The following is an 11,393-nucleotide window of genomic DNA, read 5'->3' as shown; positions in this document are numbered from 1 at the left end:
GTTGATGACACCGAGGCCGTCGCGCAGCGGAATGAGGTCAAGATCCGTCGGCGGCAGGTTCTGGAGCATGTGCATGCCCCCATGCTTCAAACGCTCAGAGAGAGGGCCAACACAACTTTAGGCTATATCTGCGAGGCTTCCGCCAAGGAGCCGCATGAAGTCAACTACGCCGGCAACCTCTAATTTTTCACCGATGTGGTGACACTTCTGGAGAACCGATCCGAGAGGTCTCGTTGGCTTGTCGAAGAGAGGAGCCGAGCCTTGCTCGGGCGTGCCTTCTCCCGCGTCTTCAGCCATCTACAGGACAGGGACCCCCACTTCGACTTCGACTCTACCATCGCACCCGTGCCCATTGCCGTCTGGGGCGACCTGGCCGGTGGGTGGAGGACAACGTGGACGCCCTCGTCAGGGCCTTTACGTCTGATGACGATGGCGTGGTCGTGGGCGCCAATGAAGGCGGCGTTGTGGACGAGCCTGGCGCTGATGGAGATGCTGGCGGCGGCAATGTCAACGATGCCAGTGATGCCTCCGAGGATGCCCAAGAAGACGCGATGAGTGATATGTCCGACTGACCGCATGTCACTGCTGTTTAACCTGCACAAAGAAGGTTCGGGCTTGGCCCTGAAGGATGTGAGAGCATTTTGGGAGGTATGTAAAGGTTTTGCAATTAGTACCCTAGTAAGCATAATGTTGCGTGTGAACTTTGCCGCTGGCCCGGTGATGGGTCAGCTGACTTGTGTACCTTCCGACCCCGATGAGTCCCGAGCGGGCCTGTGGGGGCCGCTGCACCTCGGGTGTCTTCTGATTAACTTGTAGATTCCGCGACGAAAACCTCCGGAAAGGGTGCGGTAACAGCGGTCCTGGTTGTGAACGTGTTTGGCCCGGCCCGGCTCACGAGGGGCTCGCGAGGGGGGGCAGCCGATGTTTACTTTGGACGCAAAGCCAAAACCAGAACGTGAGAGATTGCTCGAACGAGACTAAACACCCCTTCCCCCAAACACACGCAAGCATCGAGCTCAAATCCAACTTAAATCCAAATCGAAGAACTTGCCAACAAGGAAAGGCAAAAGCAAAAGGCCGCGTCCGGCACCTAGTCTAGTCTTCGACGTCTTCTCACCAGCGCGGAGCTAAGTGCTGCCACTGGGCATGGGCGGGAGCCCCCGAGGCCCGAGGGTGGCTCTCCGGAGACTCCGGGGCATGTACAGCCCCACTCATTATTACGTCAGAGTGTCACGGGCGGCGAGCTTCACAGGCACTGGGCCTTCTTCACAGGTACCGGTCTTGCTTCATATCGCCAGACGAGGGCCCCGCCTTGCACCACACTCTGCCGCCATCGAGGGCAACCGGAAACCAGGACGACGCCAATGAGGCAGAGTGGTTGCCAGCGGTTCCCCCGACGACCACGGGTCCCCTACTGGGGACAGGCCTTGGGGCACCTCCGCGACAAGGGGCCTACCTCCTGAGAACGCCTTTCTCCGACCGCCATGGGGAGGAACCCGATTCTCGGCCCCTCTCCTGCAGCCCCCTGCGCCCTCCTCCTGAGGGGTATGAGGCTGCAGAATTGGGGCAGCCACCTGCTGCGGTGACCTGTATCTCCTGCGACTCATGGTTAGCATAAGCTTGCTCCTGAGGGATGAGCGATACCCGATAGTTGCCGCCGGCAGTGCGGTCGTCGAGGTTCTCCTGGGGTTCCTGAAAGAGCTCAGCTCCTGGCGTCTCCTCGCCCCAGCCTGGCCCGAGGAATGAGCCATGATCTTCTTCCAGTGCGCACCCCTGATCCACCATGCGGGGGCTTCTAGGGCCACCGCCCCGTGCGCCTCGCCGTAGCATCCTGTATGCTACGCAGCCTGGCTTGGAGCGCCGTCTTGGGGGTGATGGCGCGGCGGTCCGCCGAAGCCGAAGGCCGCGGCGTGCACCCCTTCGCTGGCCTGAGAGGGAGCTGGCGTGACTTGTCGCCCGGTGCCGGCGGAGGTGTTGACGCTGGACGGGCCCTGGAGTCTGCTGGAAGTTGCGCGTGTGCGCACGATGCCACCATGCGGCCCGCCTTGGATCTGGGGTGGCAGCTGGACGCAGAAAGGAGGTGTTTCTGAGGCGGTGGCGTCCAGGAGCTCGGCTACTCGCTCCAACAACACATCGCGGCCACCCTCCAGCAGTCGGCACCGTAGCAGCTCTCGGGCCACAATGAGCGCGGCTGAGGGAGTCCTGAATTAGGGGGTCTCCGGACAGCCGGACTATCTCCATTGGCCAGACTGTTAGACTATGAAGATACAAGATTGAAGACTTCATCTCGTGTCCGGATGGGACTCTACTTGGCGTGGAAGGCAAGCTAGGCAATACGGATATGGATATCTCCTCCTTTGTAACCAACCTTGTGTAACCCTAGCCCTCTCCGGTGTCTATATAAACCGAAGGGTTTTAGTCCGTAGCACAACAACCACAACATACAATCATACCATAGGCTAGCTTCTAGGGTTTAGCCTCTCCGATCTCGTGGTAGATCTACTCTTGTACTACCCATATCATCAATATTAATCAAGCAGGACGTAGGGTTTTACCTCCATCAAGAGGGCCGAGCCTGGGTAAAACATCGTGTCCCCTGCCTCCTGTTACCATCCGGCCTAGACGCACAGTTCGGGACCCCCTACCCGAGATCCGCCAGTTTTGACACCGACATTGGTGCTTTCATTGAGAGTTCCTCTGTGTCGTCGCCGTTAGGCTTGATGGCTCCTACTATCATCGATAGCGATGCGGTCCAGGGCGAGACTTTTCTCCCCGGACAGATCTTCATATTCGGCGGCTTTGCACTACGGGCTAATTCGCTTGGCCATCTGGAGCAGATTGAAAGCTACGCCCCTGGCCGTCAGGTCAGATTTGGAAGTTTGAACTACACGGCCGACATCTGCGGAGACTTGATCTTCGACGGATTCGAGCCACAGTCGGGCGCGCCGCACTGTCATGACGGGTATGACCTAGCTCTGCCGCCAAACAGTACCCCAGAGGCCGCGCCCGCATCAGCTCCGACCCTTAGCTCGGAGCCAACTGCGCCAATCGGGGACGGGTGGCTAGACACCGCCTCAGGGGCTGCAGTCTCAATGGCGATCGAGCCGAACACCAGCCTAATCCTCTGCGAAGCCCGTGACTCCAAGGTGCCAGACTCTTTTCTGGACTCCGAACCATCCGTGCCCCTGCCAATCGAATCCGATTGGGCGCCGATCATGGAATTCACCGTCGCAGATATCTTTCAGCACTCGCCCTTCGGCGACATTCTGAATTCACTAAGGTCTCTCTTTGTCAGGAGAGCCCTGGCCGGACTATGGCCAATAGGATTGGGATGCGGACGACGGAGAAATTCGACGCCCACCCACCACCCACTTCGTAGCCACTGTCGATGATTTAACTGACATGCTTGACTTCGACTCCGAAGACATCGACGGTATGGACGACGATGCGGGAGGCGAAGAGGAACCACCGCCCACAGGGCGCTGGACGTCCACCTCATCATACGACGTATACATGGTGGACACACCAAAAGAAGACGATGACGAGGAACGGAAGGATGCAACGAAGGCTTATCCCCTCGAGAAGCAGTCAAAGCTGCGGCGTAAGCGCCGCCCCAAATCCTGCCTCGACAGAAATAACGATCATACAGACCCAGCGTTGGAGCAGGGCGAACTACTGCCGGACCACGACAATACGGAAAATCAAACCGAACAAACCAATTCTGTCAAAGATAAAAGTTCGGATGACATAACGCCGGACAGGCACCTGAAGCAGCAGAATGCCCGTCAAAGGCTTGTTGCCACCGTGAGGAGTCTGAAAAGCAGAAGCAAAGGCTCAAGGCTGCGCAGGACACACTCCAAATCAGATGGAGTAAAGTACTCAACACAACAGCGAAGTATGGTGGTAATCACCCCACCAAGAGCTACCCGAAGCGGAAGTTGCTACCCAAATTCGATGAGGAGACCCTAGATCCCCCACAACCAAAAATCAAAACGGCCACCTGGCCGGATAGACGACCTCACGGCCAACATGGAGCGGCAAACAACTCCACTCACAAGCCAATAAGCGATCCACACGAGGGCTCGCACCAAAAGGACGGCATAACCAGATCCATCTATGGACCACGCAAGCGCGCCCCAGCATATGATGCAACACAACAAGCATCAGAACAACGCGGTACACCCAGCTACAGGGGTGCCGCACACCCCCTATGTTTCACCGATGAGGTGGGATTCAAACCCGTAAACATAGAGTCATACGACGGAACAACAGACCTTGGGGTCTGGATTGAGGACTATATCCTTCATATCCATATGGCTCGAGGAGATGATCTCCACGCATCAAGTACTTACCCCTCAAGCTCAAAGGGCCAGCTCGGCACTGGCTTAAAAGCCTCCCCGAAAACTCCATTGGAAACTAGGAAGAGCTCGAAAACTCTTTTCGGGCAAATTTTCAAGGGACTTATGTCCGACCTCCGGACGCGGATGATTTGAGTCATATAACTCAATAGCCCAGAGAGTTAGCCTGAAAGCTTTGGAATAGGTTTCTCACTAAAAAGAACCAAATTGTCGACTGTCCGGACGCCGAAGCCTTGGCAGATTTTAAGCATAGCGTCCATGACGAATGGCTTGCCAGACACCTCGGCCAAGAAAAGCTGAGAACAATGGCAGCATTAACAAGCCTCATGACCCGCTTTTTGCGCGGGTGAGGATAGCTGGCTAGCCAGATGCAGCACTAGCGACCCCAGTACATCCGAAGTTAGAGATGGAAACGGGAAATCAAGGCGCAACAACTATAACAAACGCCGGAATAAAGAAGACAACACGAAGAGCACGACAGTAAACATCGGATTCAAAAGCTCTCGGCCAGGTCAACAAAAGCCACCCTCTAAAGGCACCAGAGACGAACTGTCCAGCCTAAACAAAATTCTGGACCAAATATGTCAGATCCATAGCACCCCTGGTAAACCCGCTAATCATACCCACAGAGAATGTTGGGTCTTCAAGCAGTCCGGCAAGCTCAACGCCGTACACAAGGGGGAGGATACACCAAGCGAAGACGAGGATGAGCCTCTCAAGCAAGACACTGGGGAACAAAACAAATTTCCACCAGAAGTCAAAACAGTAAACGTGTTACACGTGATCAAGGGGAGAAACAAAACGGCACTCCCAGAAAAATATGCCCAAGGGCCTACCACCGCGGAGTCCTGCCACTGGTAGTCTCAATCGATCACTTTCGACCATCGTGATTACTCAGCAAGTATCCGGCGTGCAGGATGGGCTGCCCTGGTATTAGACCCAATAATTGACGGATACCACTTCACACGAGTCCTGATGGACGGTGGCAGCAGTCTAAACCTGATATACCAGGATACAATCCGCGAAATGGGGATAGATCCAACGAAAATTTTCCATAGCAATACTACCTTTAAAGGAGTAACGCCAGGCCCAGGGGCTCATTGCACGGGCTCCCTGCTACTAAAGGTTATATTCGGCTTCCCTGATAACTTCCGTGGCGAACATTTAACCTTCCACATCGCTCCGTTCCAAAGTGGCTATCAAGCACTACTTGGACGCGAAGCTTTCACTCGCTTTAATGCAATACCGCATTACGCTTCCCTCACGCTCAAGATGCCCGGTCCACGTGGCATCATTACAGTGAATGGAAGCATTGAGTGATCTTTGCGCACCGAAGAGAGTGCGGCTGCCTTGGCAGCCGCACACTAAAAACGGCCTCACCAACTAAAGCATTTAACAGGTCGTCAAGACCACGGACATGGTTAGACGAGTCTGGCGCAACTATATGTAATTCATACCGGTCACACCCCTATTACAATTACAAGGGGCTCAACGCGCGCAGACAAGTGGCAATTTTTACTCATCTTGAATTATACATGGTTTCTTTAAAAACTATCTTTTTGCACGACAACTTTTTCACCTAAGTTCCTCTCTTTTACAGATGATCATCATGCTACACCCGTCCAGGACACGGCACAACGGAGACACAGGCGCAGACGTGCAGCAGGGACCCGTTCCAAGGATTCTTTTTAGATTAAGACCCTGCGTAAACCTTTTTTACTGTCTCTTGTTGATACACATCCACCGAATTCTCAGCACAATTGAGAAGGATGATGATGTCTTGGCATGTGGCCACGTCAGAATAATGCGCGTACCTAGACACAAGGGGATTCTTACAAAGGGCACTATTTAGGCCCATAAAGACCGAACACCTTAGGGAGTGTTCGGCGTCGCGAGTTTGGCCTTATATGCATCAGCTCCGAATCATTGCCTTTGGTCAAATGTTGGTTTTGCCCGGCTCCTGTGTTTTGGTGCCTTACGTTCCGCTTTATCGGCTAAGGCAGCACCAGGAGAACTACTGCGATTGTGCCCTGGTTCATTCGGACGAGCACCTCAGTAGAGAAAGCCGAAAACTGACTGTCATGATATAGCGTGAGACTGGTCAACCACTCGATGACCTATCGGAATGTTAGAATTCCTCCGCCTTAACGAAGGGATGTTTTCCAGCCAGGCATGTACGCACCCCGAGATCGGGAGAGTGTGGAGCCACCAGGGGCTATCTAGTAGCCCCACTGTCAAACTCCTATGGCTAAGTGAAAGTGTTAAAGCATTATAATCCGGTTGCCTCGTTCGCTGCGCTATCACCTCCTTAATAGGACCAAGACATTGGGTTAAGTGTGAACATGCGTTTTTTGCGAACACCTCCACATTATATGCGTGGGGGCTGAAGCCGACGACTGCAATCTTTCAGGTTATACACATGTATACATAAACGGCCGCACAGGAGGCATCATATTACTTTCGGGCAAAAGTATAAACACAGCCTTATAAAATTTCATAAAAACATTGTGTTTACAATGGGAATACATGTCACTCAAACATAATATTCTTCGAGCACTGGGCCTCTATCAAACGAGCACCCTCGAGAACCTCCTTGAAATAGTGCTCGGCAGACACTCGGCCTATGGCCGAACCCTGCGCCGCAACGGTGGTAGCGTCCATCTCCGCCCAGTATGCTTTAACACGGGCAAGGGCCATCCGCGAGCCTTCTATGCACGCCTCTCTTAATCGCATTAATGCGCGACATCGCACCAAGGAACCGCTGCACTAAACTGAAATAGCTGTTCGGCTTTGGCTTTTCCGGCCATAGCTGATCCACGACAGACCTCATGGCGAGTCTGGACAACCTATTTAGTTCGGCCCATTCGGCTAGCTGATCAGTCAATGGAAGCGGATGCTCTGTAACGTTGAATTGCGACCAGAATAGCTTGTCCACTTCATGATCTGTTTGACCTTGGAAGTATTTGGCCACATCGGCAGCGCTCGCCACCAAGTCCATATATGCATCTGCCGAACTCCACAGCCGATCCAGAGGGGCATACCGTGGATCTCCGAACTTCCTCCGTAGCATGAAGGGCTTCCTAGCCGCAATATCCCCGGCTTCCCGCAGCTCCTCCTTCTTCGCTCTCATAGCAGAGCGGGTGTCTTTGTCCCCCTTCGTGGCCTTCTCAAGGTCTGTTGCCTTCGCTCGGTTTTCTTTTTCAAGGAGTCGGCAACGGTCGGCAGTGTCTTTTAATTCTACGGCCATCTTGGCCATCTTCTCTTGGCTCTCGCAATGTGCGTCTGTCGGGTGGTAGGTGCGACATATGCCAACGGGTGGCTTATCATTATGGGAGCCAGTAAGACGTCGCCGGTGCCTAGAAGCGGGATGAGGCGAAGACATGCACGCCGGCGAATCTTACCCAGCTTCGGGACTCTCCGTGGAGATAACACCCCTACTGCTGCTCTGCGGGGTCTCCGCATGATCACTAGATGAACAAGTAGCTACACGATGCTCCTTGAGCTGTTTGCGAGAGGAGGAAGAAGGGCTATGCCCGCTCTCTTCTCCTCCCTATGTGGTGTTTAAAACTAGCAGGGATCAACCCTTTGCATGGGTGTCCCGAGGGGTTTATATAGGCCTACCCCCCGGGGATATTATGGTAATCCGGCTGGGCGCGGGGCCCGGCTGTGTGTGTCTGCTCTCGCCGGCTTCCGCGCTGACTGCTGGGGCCCGCCGGCTGGTGGGTCCCGCCGGCTGCCGGCTCCTTGGTCGACAGGCAGGCCCCACTGTCCAGGGCCTTGTCGGTGGCTGGTTACTGTTGCTCAATCCTGGTGATGAGGGCTTCGCCGAGGTGGGCGTGGCTACAGTGCCGCCGTCCGGCAGGTGATCGCTGTAGCCTCACCGCGTCTTGTCTCCTTACTGGGGCGTCTCCTTCGAGGGGGTGGCAAGCCGGCTCTGTCTTGGGCCGACTGGGGCAGGCCGGGCCGCCTTTGGGTGTCTCTCTGCCTGAAGGGGCCCACCGCCCGTGGGCCACTCTGGCAGCCCGTCGTGGATGACATCAGGGTCAACGTGGCAACAGTGCCGCGCCGGACAGGTCATGGCCACCCGTACGGCGCACTGTGCCAGGCGTGCTCCAGGATTCGGGGGGTGGCAAGCTTTACTGTAGCCACGCCCCGTCACATCGCTGTTATGTGGGTGCAGACTTCGAGGGTACGATCTCGACCGCTTTATGGGAGCCGACTTCTTGGAGTCGGCCTTCTCGCGGCCGGCTCCTCGGAGCCAGCCCTCCCGCGGCTTTCTTCATGAAGGCTGAAGTCGGGCCGCCTTCCGATAGTTGGCCTGGGAAACAGCCGGCGAGGGGAAGGCGGCCCCATGTCTTGGATTCTTGAGGGTCGGATGGGCTCGTAATTTAATTTCAGAAGGGCCAGGGGGAGCCGGCTTGGCTACCCATGGTTATTTCCTCCGACAGCGTCCTTCTCAGCTTTCAACTCTTCGCCCGCCTTCAAAGCAGCTGCATTACTAATCCTCGCTTGTTCCTTGGCTTAGGCAAGTTCTGCCCGCAAGGTTTCCACGGTGGCAGCTCCATCTGCAGTCACAACATATTAAAGATACTGGCATCATGATGCTCTTACTATGTGGCGTTCACCAGATAATAACACTTACCCTGTGCCTCGTCAAGCCTCTTGTTAACAAGCCCGATGTCGGCGTCTGCCGCATCCAGTTGCCGTTTTAATTCGGCAAACTCACTAGTCCGGCTAGCCACCGGAGCTTCCACCACCTGCACATAAGGGCAGTCTGGTTATTGCCTGGGACTATGATCCTCTGTTCGCCGCTGTTCTCGACGACAACCAGAGTCTCAGGGGCTACTATCTACACAGGGCACACCTAACATGTGCGGTACTATCACATATTATCTCACGTACCTCAAAGCCTGTCAGTAGACTCATAAAGGCTTCATGTAATCCACTTTTGGCGGACGAAATTCTCTCCATCACCGTACCCATCAGCGTACAGTGTTCTTCTGAGATGGCCGCTCACCCCACCAGCTCCCTCAGAACGTCCGACCGCATACCAGACGGTGCCGGACTCTTTTGTTTGATCTCTTCAGGAGCCGGACGCTGGGGACTTCGAGGGTCTATGGGATTATCTTCTGGCCTCACCGGATCCGGAGAGGCCCTCTATGACGACACTTTGGGGTCGCCCGCTTCTTGAGCGGAGGAGTCCAGGGGAGGCGTTTCGCTCTCCATCATCTCTGGAAGAAGATCCCCCGAAGACGAGCTCAGTTGAGAGGGGCTAAGACCCGAACTGGAAGATATATGCGGTGGTTATTTTCTCAGAAAAAAGATAGTATATCTTCACTATTAAAGTATTTTTTGGATCACTTACGACTCGTTGGAGGGCTGATCCCCCCGTGGACTTTGTGCAGCAAAAGCACCCCCCGAGGCAGGACCCTCTGTGGGAGACTTCTTCTCCCGTTTGGAGGCCTCGGCTTCCGGATCCTCGGAAGCAGTCCTTTTCCTCCCCCGGTTATCCTCCTTCATGGAGACGCTCATTCCCTCGGTTGGAACTGGCAGCGATGGGGGCCCGCGTCCACCCGTATTATCCCCCCGTATCTTCCTTCAAGGGCTCCTGGCAAGGTGCAAGCTCGAGCATCTTCTCCAATGCCAGATTTTCCAAACCCTCAGGGAGGGGGGCCAAACACCGAATCATCTTCGCCTTTGTTAGCCAGTCCTGTTCAAACAGCGAACTCTCAGAAATAACTTCATGATGAATAAAATACAGTGTGTTCGGCTAGATGATTTCTTACTTGTTCGGCGACGCGGTTACTGCTCAGGCCCACGTCCTCGGTAGTATCCGGACACTCTATTTGAGGTTCGAAGAATGACTTGTACATCTCCTCGTGCGTCAGGCCGAGGAAACTTTGAATGGAACGCGGTCCTTCTGGGTTGAACTCCCACAAGCGAAGGGGCCGGCGTTCGCAAGGCTGGACTTGACGAACCAGCATAACTTGTATTACCACGACCAAATTAAAATCTCCCTCGAAGAGATCTCAAATGCGGCTTTGCAGTATAGGCACGTCCTTGGCTGGACCCCAGCTCAGACCTCTGCTAATCCATGACATTAGTTATGGTGGGGGGTCCGAGCGGAAAGTGGGGGCAGCCACCCACTTGGCACTTCTGGGAACCATGACGTAAAACCACTCCCATTGCCATAATTCGGACACCTCTGGAAAGGAACCTTTCAGCCATGGAGCTCCTGCCATCTTGCCTATTGATGCACCTCTGCACGCTGCATGTTGCCCCTCGATCATCTTCGGCTTCACTTCAAAGGTCTTGAGCCACAGGCCGAAGTGAGGGGTAATGCGGAGGAAGGCCTCACACACGACAATAAATGTTGAGATGTGGAGAAAGGAGTCCGGAGCTAGATCGTGGAAATCTAGCCCGTAATAGAACATCAAACCCCTGACGAAGGGATCTAGAGTGAGGCCTAGGCCTCGGAGGAAGTGGGAGACGAACATGATGTTCTTGTTGGGTTCGAGAGTAGGGACGACCTGCCCTCGAGCAAGTAGCCGATGCGAAACCTCGACGGTCAGGTATCTGGCCTCCCTCAACTTCTTGATGTCCTCTTCCGTCACGGAGGAGGGCATCCATCGGCCTTGAAGGCTGGATCCAGACATGATTGAAGATCCGGAGCACCTAACCTGGGCTTTGGGTGTTGGAACTCGAGGCGGGGGAAGGGTTCGATTGAGCACGAGAGGGAAAAAGCGAGAACCTTGTCCCTTTATAAAGAGGGTGAATATCAAGCGTCCTCTCTGTAGCCGTTTAGGACTTGCCTATAATCTAGGAGTCCTAGACACGATTGGGTTACCCACGACCGCATTAATGAGAATCCCGTAATTGGGGGAACATGATCTCTGCTTTGACAAGACGTGTCAAGAAACCGCCTCGCGTTATGTGTGGAGCTGGTTGAAGAAAAACGGTTCGAATAATCACCGGGCCATGACATAACGTCATGCTGCCAAAACAAGCCAGCAAATTGGATTTGCGAAAATATTA

Source organism: Triticum aestivum, chromosome 6A (assembly GCF_018294505.1).
Source record: "Triticum aestivum cultivar Chinese Spring chromosome 6A, IWGSC CS RefSeq v2.1, whole genome shotgun sequence".
Taxonomy (NCBI): Eukaryota; Viridiplantae; Streptophyta; class Magnoliopsida; order Poales; family Poaceae; genus Triticum; species Triticum aestivum.
This window is presented reverse-complemented; position numbering follows the sequence as displayed.